Source organism: Electrona antarctica, assembly GCF_951216825.1.
Source record: "Electrona antarctica genome assembly, chromosome: 10".
Lineage (NCBI taxonomy): Eukaryota > Metazoa > Chordata > Actinopteri > Myctophiformes > Myctophidae > Electrona > Electrona antarctica.
This window is the reverse complement of record NC_136791.1, coordinates 47,748,366-47,765,733: the sequence shown is the minus strand read 5'-3', so window position 1 is coordinate 47,765,733 and position 17,368 is coordinate 47,748,366. Positions and strand designations below refer to the sequence as shown.

General features: G+C 41.6%; 1 protein-coding gene across 2 annotated transcripts in view; it reads left to right on the top strand.

Moving 5' to 3' along the window:
* Window positions 1–17,368, top strand: part of LOC306931277 (receptor-type tyrosine-protein phosphatase epsilon-like) — a 61,803-nt gene that overhangs the window by 23,530 nt on the left and 20,905 nt on the right. For both annotated transcript variants that reach the window (XM_079512576.1, XM_079512577.1), the window contains exon 2: window positions 4,432–4,680. The gene's annotated coding sequence lies outside the window, so the exon portion shown is untranslated. The remainder of the gene's footprint in view (window positions 1–4,431; window positions 4,681–17,368) is intronic.

The window sequence follows — 17,368 nt, the reverse complement described above, 5'->3', positions numbered from 1 at the left end:
TATTTCAGAAAACTGGAGGATTTAGAAGATTTTTTTTAAAATTTTGAGGTCAGGCCGAAATGGGTTAAAATCCCAAATAGTGTCATTATATTCTTCACAGCATAATGAAAAGAGCCTTTAACTAGTGTGCATTCTGTGCAGGCATAGTACAGTTAGTTTCCTCAGCGTGGCATATTTGGGTATAAATTAATTATTTAGCCACAGGGTGCTGGAAAATGACTATACTCCAATGAAACTTTAATGGCTGGCACATGTCTTCCTTTTTACTCAATGCTTTAGTAGAGAGGCACAGTAGGAAGTACAGTATGTGCCTGCAAACTGTCTGCATTAAACCTTTTCATTTGGATTCAATCATCTCAGCCCCAAAGCAGAAAAAGACTATTTAAACCATGATAGTTTCCCAGAGGTGAAATATGAGCAACTTCTCCCAGTTTGTATCCTTTCAGCTGTATTATCCTTAAGCACATCCCTTTTATAGAGAATATTATTATGCAACTGAAAAATAAATATAGCCTAGTTTGTATATTATGTTCCATAATTATCATCATTAATAATGAAATATTTATTACGAATGTCATTTTTCCGCCGCATGCTGACTGAACTTCATTTAACCTCGTAACAGCTTCCGTCTCTTTAAAATAACAGCATCCGTATCAGATGTTGTCGATTTCCACCTGGAAGTTGAAAAATTAAATGCCTCCCTCCACAGATCAAGAGGACAACGCTTGCGTGGCGATTTCTGTCTAGATAGATTCATCCTTGACTGGCAGATTTAGATTATGGGATGGAGTTAGTGTTTGCATGGCCTCCATGGCTTTAGCTTGATTTATTTAAGCATTATACACAGTCAAATCACCAGCTCAGTGGCCTTGTGGTTAGAGTGTCCACCCTGAGACTGGGAGGTTGGGGTTCAATCCCCGGCCGGGTCATACCAAAGACTCTAAAAATGGGACCCAATGCCTCCCTGCTTGACACTCAGCATCAAGGGTTGGATTGGGGGTAAGTCCCTGCGACATACTAGCGTCATGTCCAGGGGGTGTACTTGTACATCAAGCTGCCTCACGCTACAGAAACAGGAGATAGGCTCCTGCCCTATGGGCCTCATGGCTCGGCAAGGCTACTTACTTACACAGTCAAAACAGAGAGCGTACAAATGGATCCATTTAGGGTCCATTTGGTTCCATGTGTACACTCTGAGTTGAATTAACACTAGTGATAGACAGTAAAGGTAAAACTTGTAATAAAGGGAGATCCGAGAATAATCGGATCTCCCTTGTGTACGGCTTCACACAAGTTGCTGCCTCATCTGCAATCCTCATTTGTTTGTAGAATCATATTTGACTGCATACCATAAGAATAAATATTGTAGTTATATCATAAGTGTTATTCAGCTGTATGTCACTTCCTGCGGTTTGGCTTTAAATGCAGATACTGTTTGTAGACATTGACATTGTAGACTAATTGACATTAGTCATATATTTGAATATGGTTGACAAGAGAGACCTTTTTTGTGTGTACCGCATAGACTAATTAAAATAGATATAGTAATTTGTTTGTAACATACTCTTGGATCTTCATCTGGAGGGCATATTTATGTTCTATAATGACACAATTATATTCTGCTGCTTCATTCCCGCAAATTGGCAAATAGCTTACTTATTCAAGCATACCCCATATTGATTAACAGCTCTAAGATAAGATAATAAGATAAAGCTATTATTTAATCCTTATGATCAACAATAACAAGGTTGATTACTGTATAGCATTTGGTTACAGGTACACTGCAATGTTTTATAATGGCTGTTATATATTCAAAAATCACACCCGTGTGAACTGAGTGGTGTAAGGTCTTATATAGACTGATCAACTGTGGTCTGACGTAATGAAATCACACCCGTGTGAACTGGGTGACCATAGCAACCATGCTCATTTTTTGGTACGAACAGACACGTAAACTAACAAAGCTGAAATCACACCCGGGTGAACTGGGTGACCATAGCAACCATGCTCATTTTTTTTGGTACGGACAGACACGTAAACTAACAAAGCCAGTTGTTTGAGTGGTTTACACCACTCAAACATGCAGTATGGAGTGGAGGAGAAAGTGCTCTCCTGAGGTTGTTGATTATCACTGACCAATTTTCTTTGCCACAAATATGACCAAGTGGGCTTGTCCAGCTGGGGCTCAGTGACTGACTCACCTCTCTTCTCCTCTGTTTTCTGCTCTCGTTGTGTTACAGTGGCCAAGTGCTAACAATATGGCTTTGTGTCTCGCACCTGTGGGCAGAGGCTCCCTGGGAGAGAGTGGGGGAGTGAGTGGGCGCTAAGAAGCATGCTTTCTTTCTCAGACACAAGCAGGGCAACAGAATAACTCCACAGTGAAGGCTTTGTCTAGACTTGAGTTGAGACGAGGGGGCTCCAATTCATCCATATGCAGTGTATCCAGATTCATGGGAACGCGCTGGTTACATTTGGATGTGTTGTTCTCGAACATTATTCGCTTTGATGATGTTGATTTGATCATCAGACGTTCTTTTGAAAACAAGGTGTGTGTGTGTGTGTGTGTGTGTGTGTGTGTGTGTGTGTGTGTGTGTGTGTGTGTGTGTGTGTGTGTGTGTGTGTGTGTGTGTGTGTGTGTGTGTGTGTGTGTGTGTGTGTGTGTGTGTGTGCGTGCACGACGTGTGTCCAAGCTGTGCATGTCAAACACTGCTAGGGAAACATTGTCTGTTGGTAAGATGTTTTTCTTTGTACGCCAGGTATATAAATAGCTGTTTTCTTAATTTGGTTCACCACAGGCTCACAGAACACTCTCTCTCCTTTTTTTCTTTTTAAATGTTTTTTTGTGGCTTTCACCTTTATTTTTATTTATTTTTATGGAGGGACAGACAGTAGGCTGACAGGAAATGGGGAGAGAGATGGGGGGGAAGACATGCAGTAAAGGCCGTCGGGATCGGGAGTCGAACCCGCGGCACACTGCCAGACTGGATTATACCAGCCAAGGTGCCTGGACCATTGAGCCATGGCCCAGGCCAACACTCTCTCTCCTGCATGAGCAGTGCAAAGTCCCCATATTCTTCACAGATGCAGACGACTCCCACTCCACCTAGTATCTGTTTTCCAGAGATTGGTCTCTGTAGTTCATGGTCCCAAACAGTGAGTCAGGGAAAAATATGCCTTATCACATCCCTTGGGCTGTTTTTTGAGTGGTGCAACCACTCCCTTACGGAGCTATGTGTGTGGATGGGTGGGTGGCTGGCTGGCTGGCTGGCTGGCTGGCTGGGTGCACGAAAACAGCATGGTTGCAGCATGGTTGTTTTTCACCACCAGTGCGCAACCTAACACACACACAGACACACACGCATATATTAACTGTATATATTATGATTTCGGGTGTGCCAGTACAGTACAGTACAGTACAGTACAGTACAGTACAGTACAGTACAGTACAGGGACCGGCACACGGTAACTCTGTCATTTCTCAACCGTTTCGGACGCGGGGTGGCACCCTATGTGCGTTCATGTGGGTCTGGAGTTGCACCACTCACTTCACACGGGTGTGATTTTTCTATTGTATTGCGACCGCAGGTCACAGTTACTATGAAAACGTGCAGGAAGCCTGTCATGCTCAAGCCTGTAATGCTTCCGTCACACACTCTGAACGCAGAAGCGGTCACGCTTTCCTGTCACGCTGCTTCTGTCACGCTGCTACCTGTAATGCTTGCCTGTTATGGTTACTCTTGCCTGTAATGCTGCCCTTTTTCCTCCTCACGTGTGCTTTGAAGAGCCTTGGCTTGTATACGTTTTCATGTTTTAGTTGTACTGTTGCATTTCTGTATTTTTGTGCTAAAGTGCATTGAGAAATGTCCCTCAGAAACGACCTTGTTTCTGTACATTTCGAGACGTTTATTTGTACGGAGGCATCCCCCCAAAGTGACAGGAGCGCAACTTTTTCATATCGCGTCAAATAAGAACTGTGTTCCAAAAATAAACAAATGATCGCGGTGGTTTGGCTCACATGGATATAAATAATCAACTGACTGAGAGAGAACGCTAAATGTTACTGTCGTCGAATTATTAAAAGTTTCGCTATAAACAGACGCTATCAAATATCACTGACCGACTGTTGTGATGACACAGAGACACCTCCCTGACAATATCGCTGAGACAGTTACTTTTTTTGCTTGTGCTTATATATTAGACAATTTAAAATGAAACTTCTACGGCCCTGGAGGACCAGGGGATGAGCGAGTGACATCATGGATTTCGGTAGAGATTTCACCGTATCTGTCCGCTCCGCTGTAGTGCTGACATAATGAAGTGACATTATTCCGGTAGAGTGTCTCAGCCCTGTGGTCACTTGGGGCAGGTTTATTATTAAACTTTGCTTGTTATGTATTCTAAACCCATTTTTCTTTTACTTTAATTTTCCAGGTGGCATCTCATTTTGAAGACCACACAGATCTTCAGTCTCCCAGATCCACGTTTTCCTGTTGAAGGAGAAGAATAGAAGCTTCTCTACGTCCATTACTGTTTCGATGCCTTAGAGAGGATGTGAATAGGGGGCTGGGTGGAGCGTGGAGAACCCCAGTAAGCCCAACCAGTACAGGAACTGGGACTCATAGGCTGCTATGGACTGACGGGTCAACTGATATCGGATCTGCTTGGTTTTGTTTGGAACGGGTAAGTCTTTCATTAACAACCCCACCCTGCTCCTGACCAGGGCCCAGTTCGATTTCATCTCGACCGAATTAATCCCAGGGATCAATTGAAATGAAATCCATTAACCCATTTTGACCTGAGATCAGATTCTAAAAATGTCTTCTAGATCCTGACAGTTTTCTGAAAAAGCTATGTTTCTATGTCAGTCGTTCTTCGATTTTTCAAATATAGCAGATCTACAAGCTCGTAGCACGCCACTCGGTGGCGCGCTATGAGCTTGTAGATCTGCCCAAAATGGGTTAACAACCCCACCCCGCTCCTGACCAGGGCCCAGTTCGATTTCATTCTCGACCAAATCAATCCCAGGGATCAATTGAAATGAAATCCATTAATGGGGAAATGATCTTGTATGTTCCACCATCTCCCCCCCTCTGAGATGGGAGTAATTGGATTCCAAAATAATCCTTTCCGGATTGATTCTTTTGACCTGAGCCATGATGTGCCAGATTCATGTGATTAGAGACACGTGAACGGGGTTAGTAGAGTGAGATTGTTAAGACGCAGTAGTTCTTTACATCTCTACTATAAGAGGCTTAATGTTAGTGGCATGTATGCATATACTGCAGACTATACCACTGCCGAAGTAGTGCAGCCTGCACACAGAGGGAAACACAAGGAGCTCTATCTCCATAATATAGTTAACAATGTAACCGAGAGGCCTCATCCTTTTTGAGTGGTGCTAATCACTCCTACACGCAGAAATCTGTCTGTCTGTCTGTCTGTCTGTCTGTCTGTCTGTCTGTCTGTCTGTCTGTCTGTCTGTCTGTCTGTCTGTCTGTCTGAGCACGGAAGCACCTTTTGTTCACCACCAAGTATCACATGCTGTGGAGCCTAACACAACACACACGTACAAAACATTAATCTACATCTACACAACGTGTGCAACACGTTGTCAAGTACAGTACTACGAAGTACAGTACAGTACAGTACAGTACAGTACAGTACAGTACAGTACAGTACAGTACAGTACAGTACAGTACAGTACAGTACAGTACAGTACGATATGATATAGTACTTTATTGTCAGTTCGCACTGAAATTCGTTTTGCGACCCAGCTGCCTTGTATGCAACATTGTATACACATTTGACATAACACAGGACAGAAAATAGAAATAAAATACAGTTACATACATAGAAAACATAAGGGCAGAGAGCAATATGTCACAGAACACTCTCTCTCCTGCATGAGCAGCAGTGCAAAGTCCCATATTCTTCACAGATGCAGACGACTCCCACTCCATCTAGTATCTGTTGTGCTCTTTTCCAGAGATTGGTCTCTGTAGTTGGTCCCAAACAGTGAGTCAGGGAAAATCTGCCTTATCACACAGTACAGTACAGTACAGTACAGTACAGTACAGTACAGTACAGTACAGTACAGTACAGTACAGTACAGTACAGTACAGTACAGTACAGTACTCCATCGCATGTGTTCTTTAATCTTTCCCTCTCTCCCTCACATTACTGACATACGTTACTCTACACTATACGGTTCTACCCTCTTCCTCAGAGGTCGACAGCTGACGTGGTGACTGTTTCTACTACCCCTTTCTTTGTTCTCTCTCTCTCTCTATCTTGTAAACAAACAGCCCTTTTTTTCTACAAGATGTCATCCATCCTGCAGCGCCATGCCCAAAAGTGGAATGCGCCTTTGAGGCCATATTGATTTGCACTGACACTGAGACTAGAAAGGATGCGACTATCCATTTGATAGCCAGGTATAATTTTCACATCAAACTCTTGACACCGGTTCCAAAATCTTTCAGAAGTACAGTAGGCTATAACAACAAAAGGAAATGCCATAACAGTATTTACAGTATCTCTGAATGGTTCAGGTGAGGTTCAGACGCCATTCAAACAGAACCAGTCCAGTCCAGTCCAGTCCAGTTCTCAGTGAAGTCATTTTTCATCTGTACATTTACTGTGGACAATGTCACTGGTAGCGCATTGGTGAAACATTTAGCTATTGAAAAATAGCAGATCTACAAGCTCATAGCGCGCCACCGAGTGGCGCGCTATGAGCTTGTAGGTCTGCTATTTTTGAAAAATCGTAAAAATGAGGCACAAATCTTTGAATAGGTATATATTCTTTCAGAGCGAACGTTTTTTTTTATTTCGACGTCAGGCCTAAATGGGTTAAAATGCATGCCCATTCCATCACAGTGCGCTGTAGAGCAGGGTCATGTCAGACAGAAAGGCCTATAATGTATTCATCATGCGTTGTTGAAGGATCGTGCTGATTTAGCCCATTGGCTACGACTCGCGGTATACTTGAAAATCAACTTGCAAAGAGCAAGACTTGCCTGAGATAGGCAATCTATCTAGATATGATAGATATGGCACCTTCATTTATTAAAAAGGTTCAGGATAACCTTATTCGTCCGTAGGGAAATTTGTCTTGGACATAAAGGCTGCCACATAAAAATACATACAATTATTGTGGTGTGTGTGTGTGCGTGCGTGCGTGCGTGCGTGCGTGCGTGCGTGCGTGCGTGCGTGCGTGTGTGTGCGTGCGTGCGTGTGTGTGTGCGTGCGTGCGTGCGTGTGTGTGTGTGCGTTATGTATAAGTGTATATTGTACAGTATATATTCCACATTGAATGTTCTGCATCTATCAGTCACATGCACACATACGTACAGTAGGAGCCAACCATCATTGCCTACAACTTCACTACTACAGTATCACTTGTTGCTGAGCCACAGTTGCTCTCCACCCTGCTCTCATTCAAGACAAAGGCTACGCTAGGTCATTTTGTTTTCCTCTCCTGAGAAGTCTGATTTCAGCAAGAAACAATGGAAGTGGTGTGCTCAAGTCAAAAGAGTATGGCAGTATACGCATCAGCAGATTCTCAGCATTTCTCAGATATAATGTGGGTGGCTGTGAGAGGTGTGAAGTCTTTGCTTTGAGACATGGCTGTTGAACATGGCTACTCTAGGTTTCGTTGGGCTTCTTAGGGCTTATCTGTGTATTTAATCATTATCAATATTTGAACTATAAAGTATCTACACTTGTTATTCATCAGTCACATGATGTATGTGTATTCACACCATGTAGGCTACATAGAAAATACTTTACTAAGATTATTTGTAATATACAATTTAATGGAAGAAAATAAATGTTTCCAGCAGGTATAAAGAGCTCAACTCATTTTACTAAAGGTACCCATTGGCAAAACAAAGGAAAAACAGCCCCCTCTTATCTTTTGACGTTAGTCAACAGTCTGTCTCGAGAGACTAACTAAAGACTGTGATCTTCCTGTTGAACGCTGCATGTGCGATGCTTTTTGTTGGTGCTAGGATGAGCTCCAACAGGATGTGTCGCATACAATGTGCCTCTGCACTGCGGCAGCAGTGTAATTTGGACTCTAATGTTTACAATGAGACAAGTAAGACGCGTAAATGCGGGAAGCGAACAAAGCTGTTGTGGCAGTCTGACACACACACACACACACACACACACACACACACACACACACACACACACACACACACACACAAGCCCTCTGGTGGCGGGCAGGTGGTGTTACAGCGTGACACACACACACACACACACACACACACACACACACACACACACACACACACACACACAGACAGACAGACAGACAGACAAGCTAGGCCGGCTTCTATAGTAATTGCTCACTTCGTTCGCAATCACTTCGTTCGCAATGATGGACATCATCATACCATTGTACAAAGTCCTAAAATCAGAAAACTTGACAGTAAAAGTCCTGGGATGACTCCTTTTCCGATATTTTTTGTATAATTTGTGTAAATACAATATGGGAGAACTCACACATCCTTGAGGAACACCTGTGTTGATCAATAATGTCTGGTTCACTTGGATCCGCTTTGCTGCTGGTCTAACTATAGTCATTATTTACATGAGGAACATTTGTTTTTGGAAGAGCAGTAATGAATGCCATTTGGCAGAGAGATGGAACTGTAGGTAAATCAATAGAATTGAAAGACCCAGGCTAGTGTACATTCCTCTGCACGTCTTCAAAGGGAAAGCAGAGTCAAAGTTCTGTTATTGATGTATTTTAATGAATTTCAATGTCTTGCTGAAAATAGTCCCTGTCATAAGGGTTCATCTAGGGAAGTAAATGCAAATATCCGTGACCTACCATGCAATTACATTCACTCTTACATATCCCTATTTTGGGCATGGCATTATTGAAAAAAGAAATTAAACTAGAAAAGGTGCTCCTCGGAGCACAGGTCTCCACCAGGTCAGGTAGGTTATTGTGGCCTCCTGGTGGTGCTATAATAGGCCAATGTGAAAAGGGTGCTATTTCTTCTTACACCTTTTATGGCAATTGGACGTTCAAATTCAGAGGCATTTTTTTCAAAAATGTGTTTTGTGGTGCTATAACCAGCCAATGTGAAAAGGGTGGGATTTATTCCTCGGCCTAGTAGGAAAATGTGTGTGTGTGTGTGTGTGTGTGTGTGTGTGTGTGTGTGTGTGTGTGTGTGTGTGTGTGTGTGTGTGTGTGTGTGTGTGTGTGTGTGTGTGTGTGTGTGTGTGTGTGTGTGTGTGTGTGTGTGTGTGTGTGTGTGGTTGTGTGTGTGTGTGGTGTGGTTGTGTGTGTGTGTGTGTGTGTGTGTGTGTGAGATTAGCTGCACACAGATAGACGGACACACACACGGACGGAGTGCAAAACATTATTGCTGTCAAATATATATCGATTCAGCAATCCATCGTGATTCGGCCGTGCAGCAATGCAATGCAGCAATGTGACCTAATCGATAATCGAAGCCTAAATATAATTATATATAAATATAATACTGTACATAATATTATAATATAATTGTAAATGTTGTTCGGTATATCTGACTGCTTGTATTAACTGATAAAAGAATTTGCCATGTTGTGCAGTAATATAGAAAAGTGTGATGCATTGCAATGCATCGTCAAATCGAATCGGAATCGAATTTAATTGTGAGGCCTTCGGCCTGGAGGAGACAATGAAATAAATGATAAAAAAATAAATAAAGCCATTTTTAATGTATGACTAAATCTATGTGAATAGAAAATGACATAAGGTGCTATACAGAAGAGTTTATAGCTTCTCTCGCAGAGTCTTGTGGCTTAACCCATTTTGGGCGGGAACCACTTTTGATGTTTTAAACATTATGTTATAATTTAGCTATTGAAAAATAGCAGATCTACAAGCTCATAGCGCGCCACCGAGTGGCGCACTATGAGCTTGCTATTTTTGAAAAATCGTGAAAATGTGCGTGCAAATCTTTGAATGTATATTCTTTCAGAGCGTAACTCAAATATTTGCTTCTGGGGGGTCCCTGGAACAACATATTTTCAGATGGGGGGGTCGGTGGCCTATTACATAACATTTCTGGGGTCCTTGACATCAAATATTGAGAACCACAGATATAGAAACATGAGGTTTTTCAGAAAATTGGCATGATTTAGAAGACAATTCCGACGTCGGGCCTAAATGGGTTAAGATGAATACTGTATGTTAGGATATAGAATGTAATTAGAGCCAGATCAATGCTAGATCTTTGTGTCCGATGCTGGTCGCGGTTGTCGAGTGTCCCGAGTCCTGACCTACAGATACCACCGATTATCAATATTTTGACTGTGTCCGGACTCCGGATAAGAATGATGTCTAAATGAAAATACTCTTTCACCTGACCACAGGCACGGGGAAAACCTCTCAGCCTAGCTCCTAGCAGACCCTTTGACTTTTCCCAGTTGGAAATAGATAATACATACCTTCTGCTGCACAGTTGGCTTGAATGAACCCATTTTGACCTGAGATCCGATTCAAAAAATGTCTTCTACATCCTGACAGTTTTCTGAAAACCCTATGTTTCTATGTCAGTGGTTCTCAACCTTTTTCATGTCAAAGACCCCTAGAATTATATGTATTTGGTTGTGGACCCCCATCTGAAAATATGTTGTTCCAGGGACCCGCCAGAAGCAAATATTTGAGTTAAAAACGTTCGCTCTGAAAGAATATATATATTCAAAGATTTGCGCCACATTTTCAAAAATAGCAGACCTACAAGCTCGTAGGCTATGAGCTTGTAGATCTGCTATTTTTAAATAGCTAAGTATAACAAAACACCAAAAGGGGTTCCCGCCCAGATTGGATTAATGATAGAGATGAATGGACACAGACTACAGCTCGGCCGAAAGGAAAGACTTGAATTTCTATGAGGGCCGGTATTATTTCTGATAGCACTTTTCTCTGTCTCTCTATCACTGGTTGAGGTTTTCTCTATGTGAGACCCCTATGGGGAGGGAGATATTTGAAACGAAGCGGAACATCTCATTTTTTAGGATGCTATGAGTGAGCTTTGGGGACTTGAGAGCCTTCATTCATCACTGAATTCAATTACCATGGGGCTTAACATGGTATTTATGCTATATCTACAGTATACTGTACTGTACTTTTCTTTTAACAACCCAACCATGGATTTTTATGCAGTCAGGTTTCAGTTCTTCAAATTGCTTCTTTTCTGAGAAAAGGAATGCTTGATTGGTTCTAGTACTCACTACTTTGTCAAATATTAACGTTGCCTTTGAGCTTCGACTAGCCTAGTTGGAGCTTGGAGGAGCGTGCGTATAATTTGCCACTGCACTGCATGCCCTATGCCAGTGATATAACATAATTGAAGTCACTCTTACGCTTTCATGACATGATGTGGGCGCTGCAAAGGTAATTATTCGATAGGACAGTGGTATAGAGAGAAAGGAAACCCGGAGAGAGTCAGCGAGTGACATGCAGCAAACCCGCACGCCGCCAGGCGCGGGGATCAAACCAGGGACATGCTGTCAGGCATCAAAGACTATACAGTATGTGGAACGTGCCTTAACCACGTGGTCATCATCGGCAAACCCCAAAGGCATGATTGTTAATGTATGACTGATGATACTATCAGAAAGGCAGGTCTCACTGACTGGGAATTAATCATTTGAATAAAAAGCTGATGACAATGTCTATTCAGACATCACAGTATTCATTTAAATAATCAAAGCCTATACTTGAGTTATTCAGTCGAGTGGACAGTTCTACCGAAATATTCATATGTTATCAGTTCCCGTTCTTGTTGGCTATGTAAAGCTGCCTGGAGATGACAGACACGCTCTCACCTCTCCGGTGACCCGTACGCACAGCGTGCGTTGCGGCATGGAGCTGTAGGACGGCTCGGTGTGATTGAATGTGATCTGCCCAGTGGGGTATTGTGGGGAACAGGTGTCGACGCTGTCAGCTTGTTAACACTGGGGAGATAGTTGGCTTCCTTCGGCACAGTGTGGCACATATGTGGCATGTGCCCTTTAGCTGTGGAAATGATGTGCAGGCATGCATACATGCAAGGTGAGAAAAGAAATTGGGAATTTGACAAAACGGTTGTGTGTGTGTGTGTGTGTGTGTGTGTGTGTGTGTGTGTGTGTGTGTGTGTGTGTGTGTGTGTGTGTGTGTGCGTGTGCGTGCGTGTGTTTTGTGTCAGAGGTTAAAGGAATAGTTAGCCCAAATGTTTAAATTCTGTCATTACATACTCACACTCATGGTAGCTGAAGCCAGCAACTAAAGCCAACAGTGACAAGTCCAAATGGAGCAGAACATTGGCAAAGAATTACTCCATAGAGATTGTGTAAAATAATCCAAGTCTTCTGAAAACAAACGGTTGTACTGAGGACTAGAAAAGAACTCAAGGGACTTGACACCGTTGGCTTGTTTGGAGAAAGTTTTGCTGGCAAAAACTCCTTGTGTGTTTTGTGGACAAAGAAACTACATCTATGTTTTCATGGCATGACAGTGAGTAGATGACAGAATTTGAATTATGGGTAAACTAGTTCATTAATGTGAACTTGTGAAAATAAACAGGATAGTGTAGTGTGCCATATGTCCATTGTCCAGTCCACAGCTCCTAATTCACAAACTAGTCACAATTATAGGCTTGGCTCCCATGTGGGTCTCAAACTTCATGTGAGCATTCTATTATCATCATCATACTATAATTCTGACAATGTCTGTCTGTCTGTCTGTCTGTCTGTCTGAATGTCTGAATGTCTGTCAGAAACACCACGTTATCTCCTCACCGCCTGCACCAATCGCTCCCACTTTTCACACAGGCATTGACCATAATAATATGGAGGTCTTAACGAAGCCCTTTTTCCAATTTAACAAATTATAAATGAATAATGAATTTATTAGTGAATTAAAAATGTGAAAACGCACCCAGGGTGCAGTACCCCCCACAGCCACAAGGGGGGGGGGGGCAATATCTCACAACGGGTAAGGGCTAGTAGTATCTATAATGTATGACTCCAGATTTGGGCAATGTTTCAGTCTGATTTGGTCCCCATTGGCTTCCATTCTAAAAAATTAAGTGAGAAACATGCATGGAGGTACAGAGTATACAGACCCTCATCTAGACAGACGGCTCTGCCTCCTACAGAGCCAAAAATAGGGAAATCTGGTAATTATTCCAAAATCAACAAACGGCGGAATGCTTTGGTAAGTGGTCGGCAGCAATGTCAAGTATACCATGAGTCATAGCCAGTGGGCTAAACATGGCGGCAGACCACCGGCATGGTCCTTTAAACATCTGGGTTAGTGGGGGTGGGCAGGTGGTTGAGGTTTAGGGTTACAGAACTCGTTCCTGGAAAGACTTTAGAGAGATATGATTATGTGAAACCCCGCAGGGCTGTGTGGGAAAGAATGTCTCTCAACTCTCTCAGATGACCCATTTCTAGAGGAGATAAATTGACCACATGAATTATTCCGTCCAATCTACTAGTAGTGGGGCTCTGGTACAAGACAAGGAGATAAATTAGGACACTCCAGTCTCACTACTCCTCATTTATCCCATCAAATGCACACTTAGGCAGATCTGCACTGTTTGCCCAATTTACACTCTGATTTCCTACACTCTAACCAGTGTTGTTTTTGGCAGCACGTTTTGATTTTAGTTTTAGTCATAGTCTCTTGAATAGTTTTCATTTAGTTTTAGTCACATTTTAGTCACCTGGAATGTCTTAGTGTTAGTCTAGTTTTAGTCGACTAAATGTCATGAGATTTTAGTCGACTAAATCTACAGTTGATTTAGTCGACTAAAATGTGTTTTGGCAGGCTTGATGCCGTCATAATGGCTGTGACGCGTTGTGAGCTTGTAGATCGGCTATTTTCAGCATGCAACCAAGTGTAAACGACGTATACTGGATCTCTTGTCCACTAGTCCCTTCCTAACATTTTAGTCTAGTTTTTATTTGTTGACTAAATTGTCAGTATATTTAGTCTTAGTTTTAGTCATCACAGCTTAGTTTTCATGTAGTTTCCATTTAGTTTTTGTCAGTGGAAAAAGGTAGTCGACGAATAATTTTCGTCTTAGTTTTAGTCGACGAAAACAACACTGACTCTAACGTGGGGGGGGGGGGGGGGGGGTGAAGGGGAAACGAGGGGATAGGTGTTGGTTCAGAGAAATTGGTTGTCACATTAGGAGATAATGGGACGTGGGGACAATGTGACAGAATCAATTTACTTTTGGTGTCATGGTAAAGTTGACACATCCTTCTGGAGAGAATCACACAGCAGAGCTCTGTGACAATTAAGCCGCTAATAGCTCGTGGCAATAAAGCACAGCGGAAGAGTGTGGGGAGGACGTGATTGAGAAAAATAATGACGGCTGACTGCGAAGACGACGAGCGAGAGAGAGAAACAGATTCATAAATTCAGAGTATGTTTGTGCAAGAGAGAGAAATAAAGCCACCTCTCTCCATAAGAAACAAAAAACATCCTCGACAGTAGAATAATGTCAAACTAACTATATAACTATATATAACTATATATAACTATATATATATAGAAAGTTATAGAAGTGCAGCTTGTATGAAATATAAACATATCACAACATAATCTGATTATTAACATAATTTACTGGCATCCATACTATATATTTAAGGACTTCTGGAGAAACTAAACTTTTTCAGTTGCTCATCATAATCAACTTTAGCTTTGGAGGAGGAGACAGTCCATTATAAAACATATGGGGGATTTATTTTGTGTATTATTTCTCGGCTTGAGTAGTGATATCTACAGATAATGTTCAATTGCATATATACACACACACACATGTGTCTTGTTTTTGTACATTTCTTTAAATACAGTAGAATTAAATACTGGACAGTGAAGTCCACTAGGGCTGTTGTTAATCAGACTAATTGATTTAGTCGATTATAAAACAATCTATTTACATTTTGTTGTTGTTGATATATAAAAGATTAAGAAATGAAATTGTTAATAATAATGTGCTTCTCTATTATTTGATTAATAGAAAAAGTAGCCAATAGGAATAATTAAATAATCGCTAATTGCATCACTAGTATCATGCTAAAACTGACTATTAAAATGTTTTCATGCTGATTGATTGATTGATTGATTGATTGATTGATTGATTGAATAATGTATTAACAGATTGGAGAATTACAGTAGGGGAGAGCCGCCATGGTTGTAACATTTTGCAAGTTTCACTCTTTTACTCAGAGATCCTTTTATCTACACATGCAATAATTTCAGGCAAAGGACCTACACATATCTGCTATCATAAACCACTTCAAGTTTTTCAATTGATGAAACAGGTCAGGAGTTATTAAACCGAAAGTGGACGCTGTTCCAGTGTTACATTTGCTGCGCATATGGGATTAATTGTAACGGCATGCGCCATAAATGTAACGACGCAAAGAAAATGCCATTAAATATATAGTTTTCAGCTTAAATCAATTATATTTCATTGAAGCAACTCTTTAACATTGTTTTCATACCATGGATGTGATGTATCAAATATCAAAATGTATCATTCAAACATAAGGGAATTACTGGTATTATATATTACCGGGTGTATCAGTTTGGGCATTTGAGTCAGTTCAATGGGAAAATACATTGATTACACAAAAAAGATAAAACATTTGATTGACTGAGTTGTACAATGTCATACAATCCTAAACTGATTTAGAATACACTCTGTAATTGAAGACAGCTGACTGAACATAATATTGGCCAATATGTCAAATGTGTAAATATTCATATAATGTTATGATATGACATGGCGTGTGTTACAATTTAACCACTTTGCAAGTCCTTCTTTGCTTACAGACCAGAACTTTAACGTGCAGCAGTATTATGCGTGTCTTAAGTACCAGGTCTTATTACTTAACTTAAGACCTGGAAGCGTGATCAATGCCATTTGGCTATTCTGAGAGGCCAAACAGCATTGACCACGCCTCCAGGTCTTAAGTTAAGTAATAAGACCTGGTACTTAAGACACGCATAATACTGCCCAAATATAGTGTCTAAAAACGATGCAAACTAATGAAGAACATAAGCATGCAGACATCCATGTTGATTTTAGCTCATCAACATCAAAGAAAAGATTTGTAGACCACAGATACTCAAGGTGAAAATCTTTACGCATTTTGAGAAAAGCCAGTTTTCCGTCAATAATTCCCAGTAGGATGAAGGAAAACACTTGAAACTTCCCGGGCACGTAGAGTACGTTGCTGTACATATACTGACGTGATGACGTCATGACGGAGTTGACCAATCAAGAGATAACGTGCACGTTGCGTTACAACCGTGGCGGCTCTCCCCTACATTTCAAGCACAACTCAATACAAAACTGTTAACTGTGGACGACGCCATAAAGCATTACATTATTGATTGATTGATTGATTTATTAACAGTTTGCAGAATTACAGTACATTTCAAGTACAACTCAATACAAAAACTGTTAACAGTGAGTGGACGACACCATAAAGCATTACACTTGTTTACAGTAGGGCCCACCATTTTCAATTCGTCAAAACATTTAGAGACGTACGAATATACACAACTATATAGTTAAAAATAAATCATCATAGGAGGTAAAAAGGGAAAAGAAACATATACAGTGAGGGGAAACAGGGGTGGGTGGGGGATTCAGATTTTACGGGGGCCAGTTTCGACACACAATAGGGTCCACCATGTTCAATTCATCATAGCATTTAGAGACATACAAATAAACACTTCTATATAGCCATAAACAGGAAATCATAAATCATGGGGGACCTATCCTAGGTTAGAGCCTGTCCCTGTTTGATGGACAACATCAAGTTTCTCAAGGAGAATCAAGATGCTCCCTATTGCACCACCCTCTATACATACAAACCAGCTCAGTGGCCTTGTGGTTAGAGTGTCCGCCCTGAGACTGGGAGGTCGGGGTTCGATCCCCGGCCGGGTCATACCAAAGACTATAAAAATGGGACCCAGTGCCTCCCTCCTTGACACTCAGCATCAAGGGTTGGATTGGGGGTAAGTCCCTGCGACATACTAGCGTCATGTCCAGGGGGTGTACTTGTACATCAAGCTGCCTCACGCTACAGAAACAGGAGATAGGCCCTATGGGCCCCCATGGCTCGGCAAGGCTACTTACTTTACTTTACTATACATACTGTAGTGGTGGATATCATATAACATCCACAACGCTCTGTATGCTGTAATAGCTGCATACATCATAGACAAGACAACACTGCAAAATGAGACGCGTTCTTACAGTAGATCTCACAAAATGTTATGTTTAGCTCATCTCCAGTGTCAAACCCACAGGGGATGCGGTGTGTGCTACATATGAGGTAGTGCTAGTTC